Source organism: Phoxinus phoxinus, assembly GCF_949152265.1.
Source record: "Phoxinus phoxinus genome assembly, chromosome: 20".
Lineage (NCBI taxonomy): Eukaryota > Metazoa > Chordata > Actinopteri > Cypriniformes > Leuciscidae > Phoxinus > Phoxinus phoxinus.
Window position 1 is genome coordinate 29597921 of NC_136895.1, and position 13134 is coordinate 29611054.

Consider the following 13134-nt stretch of genomic DNA (forward strand, 5'->3'; position numbering starts at 1 on the left):
ACTGTCTGGACACTGTCAAAGTTCTCAATGCTTCGGTGCTGAACGCTGTAAAACAGGGCTATGCGCTGCAGTTCGCTCGCCGCCCCCCGCGCTTTCGAGCCCGGACCGTGACGAGCGGTCCTTTTCTTATCTGATCTGATCTGTGCTTCAGAGCGCGGTTTTTTCCCTGCAGCGGGTGGTGGTGGTGGTAGGGGTCTCTTGCCAAGGGCTTCAGCCATCCTTCCGCTCTCTTCCCTGAATTGAAATGAAGTAGTGGGCTGTACTTTCCACGCGATAGACATCAGGTTCAAGTACGCCCACAAGCCGTGCGAGTTATTCGTGTATTGCAGGTTGGCTGGTGGTTATGTTGCCCGCATACCGCCTCCCATGGCCGAAACTGGTATTACGACACCTGTCGGGCCGTGGCTAGCAATGCTAATGCTAATTAAGGTTGATTTCTCTGCAGCACTATAACTTGACATTTTTTTAATGACATCATCGCCCTTATTTCTTCTCATTCTTTTGATGCGTGTAGCTCATTTTTTGGATATTTTTACACATGGCACCTTTAAGCAGACTGCCAGACACTGCTCCGGACCGATCGGTTCCCTGAAGTTTGTGGTTCGTCTCGTCAGATGCGATGCCACTGTCTGAAGGAGCTCCTCAAATTGTCCCACAGATTCCGAAAGTAAGTGCGGAACCGGCCGTGATAAAGTTTTAGTTCCTGTACAAGATTAGCATAGCTAACTACTCCCCTTCAGACTCTCTGTTCTTGAAGATCGGCTGCACCCAAAACCTTCTTTTCTGTCTTTTAAAGAAAATGAAAAGCTCGTCTTCACTGGATGATGATGATGAAGTATCCATGTTTTCTCAGCTGTCAGCGCGAAAGTTTTGGAATGTTGAAGCTCTGAACGTGGCAAATTCTCGTCGTGGCTGATGTGAATGGTTTTGACGCGAACTATTCGGCTATTCGTTGCGCTTTTTCGTTACACGTCCGGTGTGAAATCCACCACGACTACAATGGAAAGAGCGGTAGCGGTAGAATTGTGGTTTGTTCAAAGGCATTTTGCAGTCAACATATCTGTATAAGTTTTATTTTTTATATTAATAATTTAATTTAATTATAATTTATTATATCAATTTTATTTACTATTTTGGCATTTTTATATTATCTAGTAGCCTAGTAATGCCTCTTTTTTAATCAATATTTTGTGTCTTTAGTCATATTAGTTATGTATATTATCTATCTTAATTCATGTTTACAGAAATAATGCCAGTTATAATTGACAATTTCATATTTACTCGGTAATCTCCCTTGGATAAAACCCGAGTATGTCACAATGCCTTCTGGGATATCTTTTGATCATGACAGTATACGGTGTGCTGTGATCCAGAATAGGTATTGGTGGTTTGAGTCCTGCTGACCCAGAAACCCCAGGAGAATGCCGGAGACTTGTGTTTCCCGCCGGAGAGCCTGACGCGCCTCAGATCTTCCTCTCGTCTCCTTCTCCTGCTTTCATCATTGCAGCAGCTCCTGAGGATCATCCAGGCCCTGGCGTTTGGTGTCCGCGGTGAAGTTTCTGCTTTTACTCATTAACGGCTTCTGGAATCCACACGCTGTCAGCAGATCCGATCGCTGGAGAGCAGTGATGCAACACAACATCAACACATGAGAGCAGCTCCGGCATCCCATATATGGACCATAAAGACACCTGAGGTCGAGGTGGGAGAGGCGTTACTGCTAAAACATCCATAGATTTGGACATGGAAAAAAATAACTTGTAGGATTTACTTAATAAAATCCTCGTAACAATTCACACGTTTTGGGCCCTATTGTAACGCTCTGAAACGCAAGTATCAAACGCGAAACGCAAGTAACTTTGTGGGCGGATCCCGGGCGCTGTTGCTATTATACCAGCGGGATAAACGACTCTTGCGCCCGACGCAAATCTAAAATGTGTCGGTCTGAAGTCGCTTCATTATTCATAGGTGTGGTTTGGGCGTAACGTGAAATAAACCAATCAGAGCGTCCTCTCACATTCCCTTTAAGAGCCGGCGCGCTTGTTCCACGGCGGATTGCTATTATAACGGCGGGTTTGCCGGCGCACGCCAGGAGCGGTTCACAGCCGAGGAAACCGACGTTCTCGTCAGCGCCGTAAAACACAGAGAAGTGACATTGTATGAGGATGATGGAGAAACACACAAATTAGCTTCGGTTAAACAGGCGTATAATAATTTGAGTTAATGTGTAATCTAGATTTATGCCTATTTCTTTCACATTTTCATGGACACAACAATGATTTCCCTCGTATGTTAATATGTCTCTTTGTAATAATGTATGATTTGCAAAAATGAAAACTGCTACGTCTGTTTAGATGAGAGAATCAAAGTGTGTGTGTTGTTCACACGCAACATAATGGCCAAGCATGTGCGCTTAAAATAGCATATGACTAACGCGCGGCGCCGCTGTCTTTAGACTCAGTTTCTCCTGGTCAGCGGCGGAGTTGTTTTCTGAAACTGCAGAATATCACCAGGGAACGTTTGCGCCGGAACACACTCCTCTTTTCACTGAAGTTCATTCCCTAATTTACCGTGGAGGGAAAAGTCTGCTGTGCGCGGGTGCAAAATATGATAAATGCGTCAGTGAACAAAGTCAATTGCGCTGGGTGGAAGATAGGGCCCTTTAAGTCTGTACAACTTATCTGTTATTATCAAGTAAAATCTACTTACTAATGAACTTAACATTCAGATGACATTTAACTTACACTTAACGTTTAATTGAAGTATATTACTTAATCATATTTAATTTCACATAGAATTAAGTAACATCTACTTAACTAAGTTAAGTAAATTTAACCCAATATAACACTGAATTAAACCACACTTTCAACGTGTATGCTTTATTTCGAAACATCTAAGTAAGTAATACAATAGATATTGTATTTATTCCACACTGAATCTTCATAAAAGAAGTAACATGCCACCCAAACACAGAGACCTCCATACTTGGTACACAATACACAATGACAGTAACATCATCTTTGAGTATAAATGTGTTATTTTGAGTAGAAAATTAATGTCACAAAAGGGCAAGTTACCAAACCTAACAACAAAAGCAATGATAAAACAGTGTAAATACAGCTGAAAAAATATAGGACAACAGGGAAAAATAAACCTTATTCATGCCCTAGTGCATGATGGGAACACCAGTATTTGAAAAGTTGAGTAGGTTTTACTTAATCTTATATCGTTGAAATTTAAGCTTTAATTTCTACAAGCTTGAATTGAGTACTTGTATAGGATTTACGCATTTTTTTTTTCCATTCTAGCTTGAACTACCTTTTTCATGTAGAAAGTACATTCGCTTTTTCTGTAGCATTTACAGGTGAAACTCGAAAAATTATAATATCGTGCAGAAGTTCATTTATTTCAGTAATTCAACTTAAAAGGTGAAACTAATATATTATATAGACTCATTACATGCAACGTGAGATATTTAAAGCCTTTATTTGATATAATTTTGATGATTATGGCTTACAGCTTATGAAAACCTTGAGTATAGTTTCACCTTTTAATTTGAATTATTGAAATTAATGAACTTTTGCACGATATTCACATTTTTCGAGTTTCACCTGTACTTCACCTGTACTTCACCACAGAATCATTTTCATCAGTGCGAAGACACTTGAGGTTGGAGAGGCGTTACTGGCTGAAACCTCAATAGATTTGGACAGGGAACTGCCTTATTTTGGTCCAATTGCAATTATGATTCAATATTTTTCCAGTTTCTCCGGTGGCTCCTTCATGTTTTGTTGTGGTAGTGTTGAGTTTCATTGATTGATCGTCTGCGTTCACCGGTGCTCATCTAGAGGTATGAAAACAAGCTCGGGCTGAACGGCGCTCTCAGTAAAAGCTCAGATTGATGTATCGATCCCCACACACACACTCACACACACACACACACACAAAAGCCCTTGCTTATGAATTTATTTGTCCATCAAACAAGCGCGAGCAGGAATAAAAGGACAAATGGTTGCCGCATCAAAAGCACGTAAAATACCACAGGTAAACACACGTCGCACAAAAGGCCCCTGCTTTCCACAAGCATTTTCAGGGAGTGCTTCATTTAGCCGATGTTTTCACTGTCGTACAGAGATGTTTCTTTGGAGTCGAGCTCAGCGTGGGGAAGTTTCTTCCACTACGGACACTTTTAGGTCTTAAAAGCGGATTTTATAAAAGATTTAAACTTTTATTCTGTTATGAAAGTCACATTAAATGTATGTTTGCTACTTTTTAAATGTTCAATGTAGAGATTTTATTGTTGTGGGAATGACATTGCAATGCTAAGGCTAAGGCTTATTAATGCTAAGGCTAATTTAATCGCAATTAAATTATATTATTTCACTTTTTTTTTTTTGCATAATTTGGCCAAATTACAGCTCGTTTGGTAATGACACTCAAAAATATTCAGCGTCTTTTCAGTGTTAAAACTATTTTTGTAAACTATTTCAAAACTATGATAATCAAAACAAATAGTGAAATTATCATGAACGATTTTAGTATACATTGTGTCAGAATAGTTTTGCACATTGTAATTTGAAGTTATAATTTAAATGATTACACAAATTTCGACTGTTCTTAATAAGTTCCGACGTCATTTCCGCAACACAGAACAATTTTGGCCACTAATAAAAGTTTGTCCAAAAGTTTGGAGGTAAGTGATGTAAAATGAGAAAACTAAATAAAATTGAGGTAAATATCACTTCTTAGCTGAATATTTTTGAGTGTAATTACCAACCGACCTGTAATTTGGCCAAATTATGCAAAAAGTGTGACAATATCATTTAAATGTGTGTAAAAATGAGCCTCAGCTGAATGTTTAATGTCATCTCCGTAACAGAATCTAATCAAACAAAACGCATCAATAAAGATGTTGAGGAAATTACTTTTATTATTATCATCTGAAAAAAAAGATAGTTCTTTAAAATGCATGAATGTACAGTCAAACCAAAAATTATCTTCTTTTTTTTTAATTATCTTTTTTTTTTAATCTTTTTTTTTTTTTTTACTAGTGTGTGCAGGACACTATAGTTCATTCATATTGTGAGTCGAGAAGCAAAATAAAGTAAACGGTGACATATTATGCCCCCAAACTCTTCATACAGTGACTACCAGTAACATTTACAAATTTGGGCCCAAAAATGATTGACACTTTGAGCGGATCATGTTCTGCTGAAGTGTTTTGTCTTTAATTGCTAATGCTCTTTTTACACACACACTGAACACAATGAAGCATTGCTTGGTCACTGGTTGAGCTAAACTGGTATTATCTAATTGTGTAGTTACATTTACCAGCTGACAGATATTCAACATAATTCATGTGTGAGACACTCTAACAGAAGGATGGACAAAACCTGTCAAATATCAACTGAGTTCTGCTCATATTTTATCACCATCTTCTAAACTATAGCGAATAAACTGAGATAATGTGAGAAATGTTGACGGTGTCTGAGTACATGACTGTATATCCACTGTTGGATAATGAGTTTCTTTGAGTCCACAGTTGAAGAAACACCCTTGAATCTCAGATCAGACCGGAGTCTCTTTAGGTTTACAGCTCCCTTGTGCTTTACCACAATATAATCTAATCCGGAAACCATAATGCGCGGATTACACCGCGAGTGTAGCGCCTTCCTGACGAGATTACGCGCGCGATACGAGAGAGCTCAGCCGTGATGATAGAGCGACCTACTTTCTCCAACACTTCCCAGGATCTTATCATATCTAAATGGAAATGGCTCCGTTCAGCTTGAACAGCGTGTGTGTGTGTGTGTGTGTGTGTGTGTGTGTGTGTGTGAGCGGTAACTGATCTGAGGTCAGCTGGTGCTACAATATCTTCCCGCTCTTCCCTCTTGTGTCCTGAACAGCAGGTGTGCGGAGAAGATGCCATATCTTTCTGATGAGTTTTTTTTTCTTTTTTTAGGATGATGGTTTAGGTTGGCTTTAGCATCAAACTACAAGGCCAAGGTCAGACTGCAATATTAGCATAAAAATACACCATGGGAAAAATGTGACACTATCTTTTTTTTAGACACTATCATGATGGTGGCAGTCTAATTTTTAAAAAATAATATTTTCTGATAAATTATTATAGTTTAAGATTGTATATGGTAAAATAAGAGTATAGCTCATTTGAATATGGAAGTTATTAGCCTACCATGTACCAAATTATTACCATCTGATGATACCATCACTGAACCATTCCTTACTAAGAAATAGCCTGTGTGCTTCAGTGATTTACCATGGTACTGAAATTCATGTATTTACATCGTATCCCAGATTGTATTTGTGGGTTTTTGAACGTGTAATAGTTATTTCGAAGAACAAATGATTTGTATTTATTTGATGCTGTTCTGATAAATGTAAACACAATTCCTGTCAATCTCACCTCTTTAAAAATGACAGATAACTTTGACAGAGAATTAATATTTTCTAAAGACGTCTTGCCATCGTTCTCGGGTCTCTTGACGTTGATAAAAGTGTCAGTAAATGGCATTGATCTGTTGATGTTGATACGGTGAGTGTCGCCAGATCCCAGTTTAGCATTAGCCTCTTGAGAACGCTATCGATCCGCTTTGCTATTGCTTAGCAACCCACGCGCACTTTAACCGTTATTTCTAAACTCAGATCAACTAGCAGTGTTTACAGCAAGCGGTGTAATCCATCCGCCGGAAACCGAAGCTTCCCCGGCGGCCGCCATCGGCTATCAAGCCGTCTCCTGCTGTTAGCATTACATTCATTTTAGCGTCACTTTGACAGCGAATAACTTTACATCTGAGGCTTTTAAAGACTCCATTTGTCCATTATTTATTTCTAAAGAAACTCGACAATGTATAAAAGGCTCCATTACCTTGTATCTTAGGTTATGGCCCCGTAGAAGCAGTTTTTGTAAAAATAGGCTAACAATTGCGTCATAACCACTGGACTCTCTGTCGCACAGTCGAGAGATTACCGTATAGACCGGCGGAGAAGCTCACAGGGAATCGGGGGACGTGGAGCGTAAAGTCTGATAAAGTCAAGAGAGAAGCCCATAGAGAGAGATAAAGTTGCTCCCGCTGCTAGCTCATGGACAGCTAATGCTAACGCTCTCCGTCTCTGCGAGATCCGGAAGGGAATGATTCAGATTTCTCTCGGCACAGCGACTAGAAGACTGACAGCTGTCAGACTCACGTCACATCTACGTCCTCAAGCTCAGTTTGAGTCTGCGCAGTTGTGGTTAATCTTCTCCTCCTCTATTCAGCGGTACAACACAACCAGCATTTGTGGTTAAAAAGTATAAATGTTTATTTTAAATAAAAATGGCGGATGGTTTGTCTAGATGAGACTCTTATTCCTCGGCTGGGATCGCGTCGAGACTTTGAAGCTGCACTGAAACTCACATCTGGACCTTCGACCCATTGGACCATTGAAGTCACTATATGGAGAAACATTCTTTTCGACTGAAGAAAGAAAGTCATGAATATCTTGGATGACGAGGGGAAGAGTAAATTATCAGGAATTGTTTTGTTCTGGGGCCGGTTTCACAAAGCTATTTTAGACCGGTCTATAGTGTTAGACAAGTCTAAAATTTGCTCATAGACTAATGCAAGAAGTTAGACTGTTTCACGAAAATAAAGACTGACTTAATTTAGACCAAAAAAATTAGACGCCTTACCCCCCCCAGGCTAACTTCGGTCTAAGACTCTGTTACCTTCACTGTTAAAAATTGCTGTAAAAATACAGCCAATTTCCAACAGTAAAATACTGTTATTTAAATAAACAGTTTAATCCTGTAATTTTACAGTCTATGTTCCATAAATTAATTACTTGTGGTAAATTTACAGCATTTATATGTAAACCCATTTCTTCCTGGAAAAAACAGCCGTGGACTGTAAAAAATAGCACGTGGGGGCGGGGCATCTTCACGCGGTCTATTTTTGAACAGAAGCAGTCAAGAACAGAATTGTTTCGCAACACTCCTCTGGGCTGTTTTAATGAAGGTCACTGTTCAAGGTAAGTTTATTTATTTGCTGTTATTCTATTATGTTGCTCCCCACCTGTAAATCGCCCTTTTTACAAGGTATTTTTGACTGCCAAGTTACTGAGCGCGAATTGCGTTTTTGTAGACAGAGCTCTCAACGGTTGAGGCATTTCGCCTGTTAATGAATGTTCTCTGAGCTCCGATTATTACGGTGAATTCTTTGCTTGGTTAAAGTTAAGTTACCATTTAGAAATTAGTTTGGCTTTCTTTTGTAGTAACCTTAACTCGATTTACATGGATTTCTGATTCAGTAGCGTTACACGATGCGAATCTTACCAGATGCATTTTATTCGCATAATATCATGCACATAAGATAGAGAATAATTACAAAACTACTCGAAATATCCAGATCCATTATAATAATACAAATTTTGTGGTCAATTTGTTTAGTTTCCATGCAAACAATGTAACTTAAAGCTGTTAAAATTCCCAAAGCAAAATAGATATAACCTATATTTTTTTCGTTTTAGTGGTGCGAGTACCTGTTTTTTTGTGAGATTCACATGCACATATAGACATAGTATTAAAAAGTCAAAGAGATTGTGTTTGAAAGACGAGGCAGAGACGGATATTCTCGACTTTTCGGCGCGAAACACGTTTATACAGACAGACAGTTCTCAACAGCTGGGGCATTTCACTATTCAATGTTCTCCGTGCTCCATGCTAAATGTCTTTGCTTGGTTAAAGATTTCAAAATAATTATTTTCTTTTTCTTTTTTTCTAGGAATCAGTCACTTGATGTTTTACTGAGACTGTACACAGCTAATCTTTGGTGAGTTTCACGCCATGTTGAAGATCAGATGTCATTTTATGACCAATTAATCCAGAAAACCAACCAATTCCAAAAGGTTGAGGGTTCACATAGCTTTTTCCCCACTGTACTATCAAATGTACTTATTCTGCTTTAAACATTTGTTTGCACATATACCTTAACAGATCTCTATACAATACACACACACTCAATCACTTAACTATCTACTCCTTTCCGGCTAACTGGAAAAAACAATCACTTTCTTTTACACACAGCTAAACTTTCTCATCTTGTCTTGACCCCATAATCTTTCTGTTAAAGGGATAGTTCACTTTGAAATTAAATTTTGGTATGTTTTAGCTTACCTCAAGGGCATCCAAGATGTAGGTGTCTGTTTCCACAGTAGTTTCAATTTTGATATTTTTAGGTCAAACCGTTCTTGTCTGTCAGTCATATAATGCAGGTCTATGGTCACTGTCTCAAAGAGCATGCACAGAGAAGTCCAAATTAAACAATTCCTCATCGTAAGTACACATTGATGGCCTAAGACACAAAACAAGCGGTTTGTGTGAGAAAACGAACAGTATTTATATAGTTTTTACCTCTTGTACACAACCACGTCCAAGTGATCTGAGGGCGCGCGCTTCCTGGTGTGTGACGTGTGCACGCGTTCTGGCTTAGTCAGTGCAAGCGCCGGAAAGAAACCATACGTAATTGTTTTCTTTTACGTCGGTTTAAACATCCCGGATAAGCGCAAGTTAGTGCCATTTCTATTAGCCATCTTACCTACAATCTCTGTTCTGTGTAAACAATGAATGACGTACACGCACGAGAGATCACTTCCGGCGCACACACGTCACACACCAGGAAGCGCGCGCCCTCAGATCACTTGGACGTGGTTGTGTACAAGAGGTAAAAACTATATAAATACTGTTCGTTTTCTCACACAAACCGCTTGTTTCGTGTCTTAGGCCATCACAATGTGTACTCACGATGGGGAATTGTTTAATTTGGACTTCTCTGTGCGTGCTCTTTGAGACAGTGACCATAGACCTGCATTATATGACTGACAGACAAGAACGGGTTGAGCTAAAAATATAAAAATTGAAACTACTGCGGAAACAAAGACACCTACATCTTGGATGCCCTTTAGGTAAGCTAAAACATACCAACATTTTATTTCAAAGTGAACTATCCCTTTAACAGAAAGATTATGTTTTTTATGTTTTTCCTCTATGCTGTAACAAACATACACCCTCATTTGCTCTCTATGGTTAGCTAAAGGATTAGTTCTCTTTAAAAAAAAAAATTGCTGATAATTTGCTCACCCCCATGTCATCCAAGATGTCCATGTCTTTCTTTCTTCAGTGGAAAAGAAATTAAGGTTTTTGATGAAAACATTTCTCCATATAATGGACTTCAATGGGTCCCAAACGGTTCAAGGTCCAAATTACAGTTTCAGTGCCGCTTCAAAGGGCTTTAAACGATACCAGACGATGAATCTTATCTAGCGAAACGTGCGCTCATTTAAAAAATAAAAAAAAAAGTTTACGTTTTATAAGCACAAATGATCGCCTTGCTCTGTTCATACGCAATTACGCTGAAAAGGTCACACTTGCCGTACCGAGTCAGTGTTTACAAATGACCATATACACATATTCAAATGTCTTTGTGTTAGTTTATCGTTTAAAATGCCCATTTCGTGTGCGTATCCTGGGTGTTGTAATATTAAAAAGCCTAAAAGAAAATTTTCGTCAGGACAGACATTTTTGACTTTTCATAGAAGCGTGACCTTTTCAACGTAATTGCGTATTACATGACGTCACGAACGTGCATCACAGAACAGAGCAAGGCGAGCGTTTGTGCTTATAAAACGTAAACTTTTTTATTTATTTTTTAAATGACCGAACGTTTCGCTAGATAAGACCCTTATTCATCGTCTGGTATCGTTTAAAGCCCTTTGGAGCTGCACTGAAACTGTCATTTGGACCTTAAACCGTTTGGGACCCATTGAAGTCCATTATATGGAGAAATTTTTTCATTAAAAACCTTAATTTCTTTTTGACTGAAGAATGAAAGACATGGACATCTTGGATGACATGGGGGTGAGTAAATTATCAGCAAAAGTCCTAAGTATAATCCTTTAAGTATATTATTAACATGATCATTGTATGTCTCTTTTAAAAGTCTTCGTAGAATATGTGATCACTAGTTTTTGCCTTGTGATTTATTTAACCACTAAGATTTTCTTGATTTTCTTTCCTCTCAGATCTGGATTTCCTCAGACCAGATGTGTCAAAAGCTGATGTGGGACGTGTTGGCTGTTTTTTGCCTCTTGACTTCCTACGTTTTTTCACCCATTGGGTCTCTTGATTATCCTCTCAGATCCGGACTTCCTCTCAGGTCAGATCTTTCAAAAGCAGGTTTGGGATGTTTTGGCAGTTTTTTGCCTCTATCAAGGATTTTTCATCCATTGGTTCTCAATGGTTTCCTCTCAGACCTGGATGCTGATGTGACATGTTGGCTGTTTTTTGTTTTTTGTTTGTTAGTTTTTTCCTATTTGTAAGGTTTCTGGTTTTGCCCACTGGTTCCTCTCATTGAATTTGAAAATGTATTTTTCAAATTTGTCTGTGAAAATATTGTTAAAACCTGTGACCTGTTTTAAATAAATGGCAAATACTGTACCATAATCTATTTTTTCGTTATTTTTTCCATTGAGTAAAAAGTCTGTTTGGAATGTCTGTATACATTATGCTATTTATATAGGGATGTTAATAGATATCGGACAATAGAGTAAATAGAAAACAGTATTTATATTCTAACTTTTTTATACTGTAGAATTATAGCTTGAACCACAACTGCCAGTACTTTGTGAAATTACAGCTCAGCCTAGAATTAAAAACTGTAGAATTACGGTAAATGGCTGGAACCACAGCTGCCAGTACTTTACTGTGAAATTACAGCATTGTTGAAACCGTAAAATTACGGTAAAGGGCTGGAACCAAAGCTGCCAGTACTTTACTGTGAAATTACAGCATAGTTGAAACCGTAAAATTGCGGTAAAGGGCTGGAACCACAGCTGCCAGTATTTTACTGTAAATATACGGGTGAATTTTTTACAGTGTTGGCAACCAGCAGTAACAATCAGTTACATCACAAACAGCCAAAAGAAAAGGGAAAATGGCTCATAATTTGTGGTTTGCAGACGACGTGGAGAGCGCTGAGAAGGGAACGGGTTTTTAGGGACCGCAGTAACCTACTGGAAATATATAATAATGAGGAATTCATCGTCGGTTTCGTTTTTGTATCTTTTCTGTACGTCTTTAACGCTCAACGGTCGGATTAACGCTGTTAACTGTCACAGCAATCTTTTTCCAAACATTTCTTCTTGTTACTACATTCTCCGCTAAATTTCCCAAGTAAAATGTCCTTGTGACTGTTACACTCCTCCAACAAACACATATTTTCTGCACTGAGCGGCTGAATGCGCTTACTCGATCCGCCATGTTTTTTGTTTTGAAAAGTGTCTTAGTTTACCCAGAATGCATTGCAGTGTAGTCCTACTTAAGATAGTCAAAGTCTTAAGTGCTTTGTGAAACGGTCTGATTTAGATGTCTATCTGAAGTCTGACTATCTACTATATCTAAAGTCAAAGTCTATCTTTGTGAAGCCGGCCCCTGAAGTGAACTGCTTTGATTGCTATCAGGATGTGAGAAACTTTTAACCAGCATAACAACAAATGTTTCTGGAACAAATCGCCTACCCTGCCTTTAAAAAGTGCCAAAACCTTGAATTTTGTAAATAAAATTGACAGAATTTTTTAAACTGAGACTGTTTCATATCATGTGAATGCAGGAGAGTTGGCAGCTCTGGATTAGTACACATATTCACATCATCACTTTAATTAATTCACCTCATGCATACGCGTACACACACACACACACACACACACACACACACACACACACACACGCACACACACACTTATTTTCAGAAAGATCGGTTCCCCTCAAATGCCCCAAAAAATCCAACAGAGGATTCATAATTTCTGAGTAGCTCTCTGGGTAAATGTCAGCCCGCGTTACATATTTAACTATGGATTACTTGGATATGTGCTTTCAGAATAATAATTGTCAGTTCTCCGGCTCCAAATCCCAGCAGGTTCTGCTTTCCCGGTTCCACATCAACTTGACTTGTAATACTCGGAATAGGAAAATCAGTGGGTCGGCAGCAGGGATGTCAAACACACACACACACACACACACACACACACACACACACACACACACGGAGAGTCTTTGACTGGTGATGTGCTGGGAGATGG

The 13134-nt window shown here is 38.8% G+C and overlaps 1 long non-coding RNA gene across 1 annotated transcript; it reads left to right on the plus strand.

The window, feature by feature from the left end:
- Window positions 1-7733: 7733 nt before the first annotated feature.
- Window positions 7734-11331, plus strand: LOC306988611. The gene is made up of 3 exons (XR_013795455.1): window positions 7734-8031; window positions 8784-8831; window positions 11080-11331. It is a non-coding gene; the product is annotated as an uncharacterized lncRNA (long non-coding RNA).
- Window positions 11332-13134: the final 1803 nt, after the last annotated feature.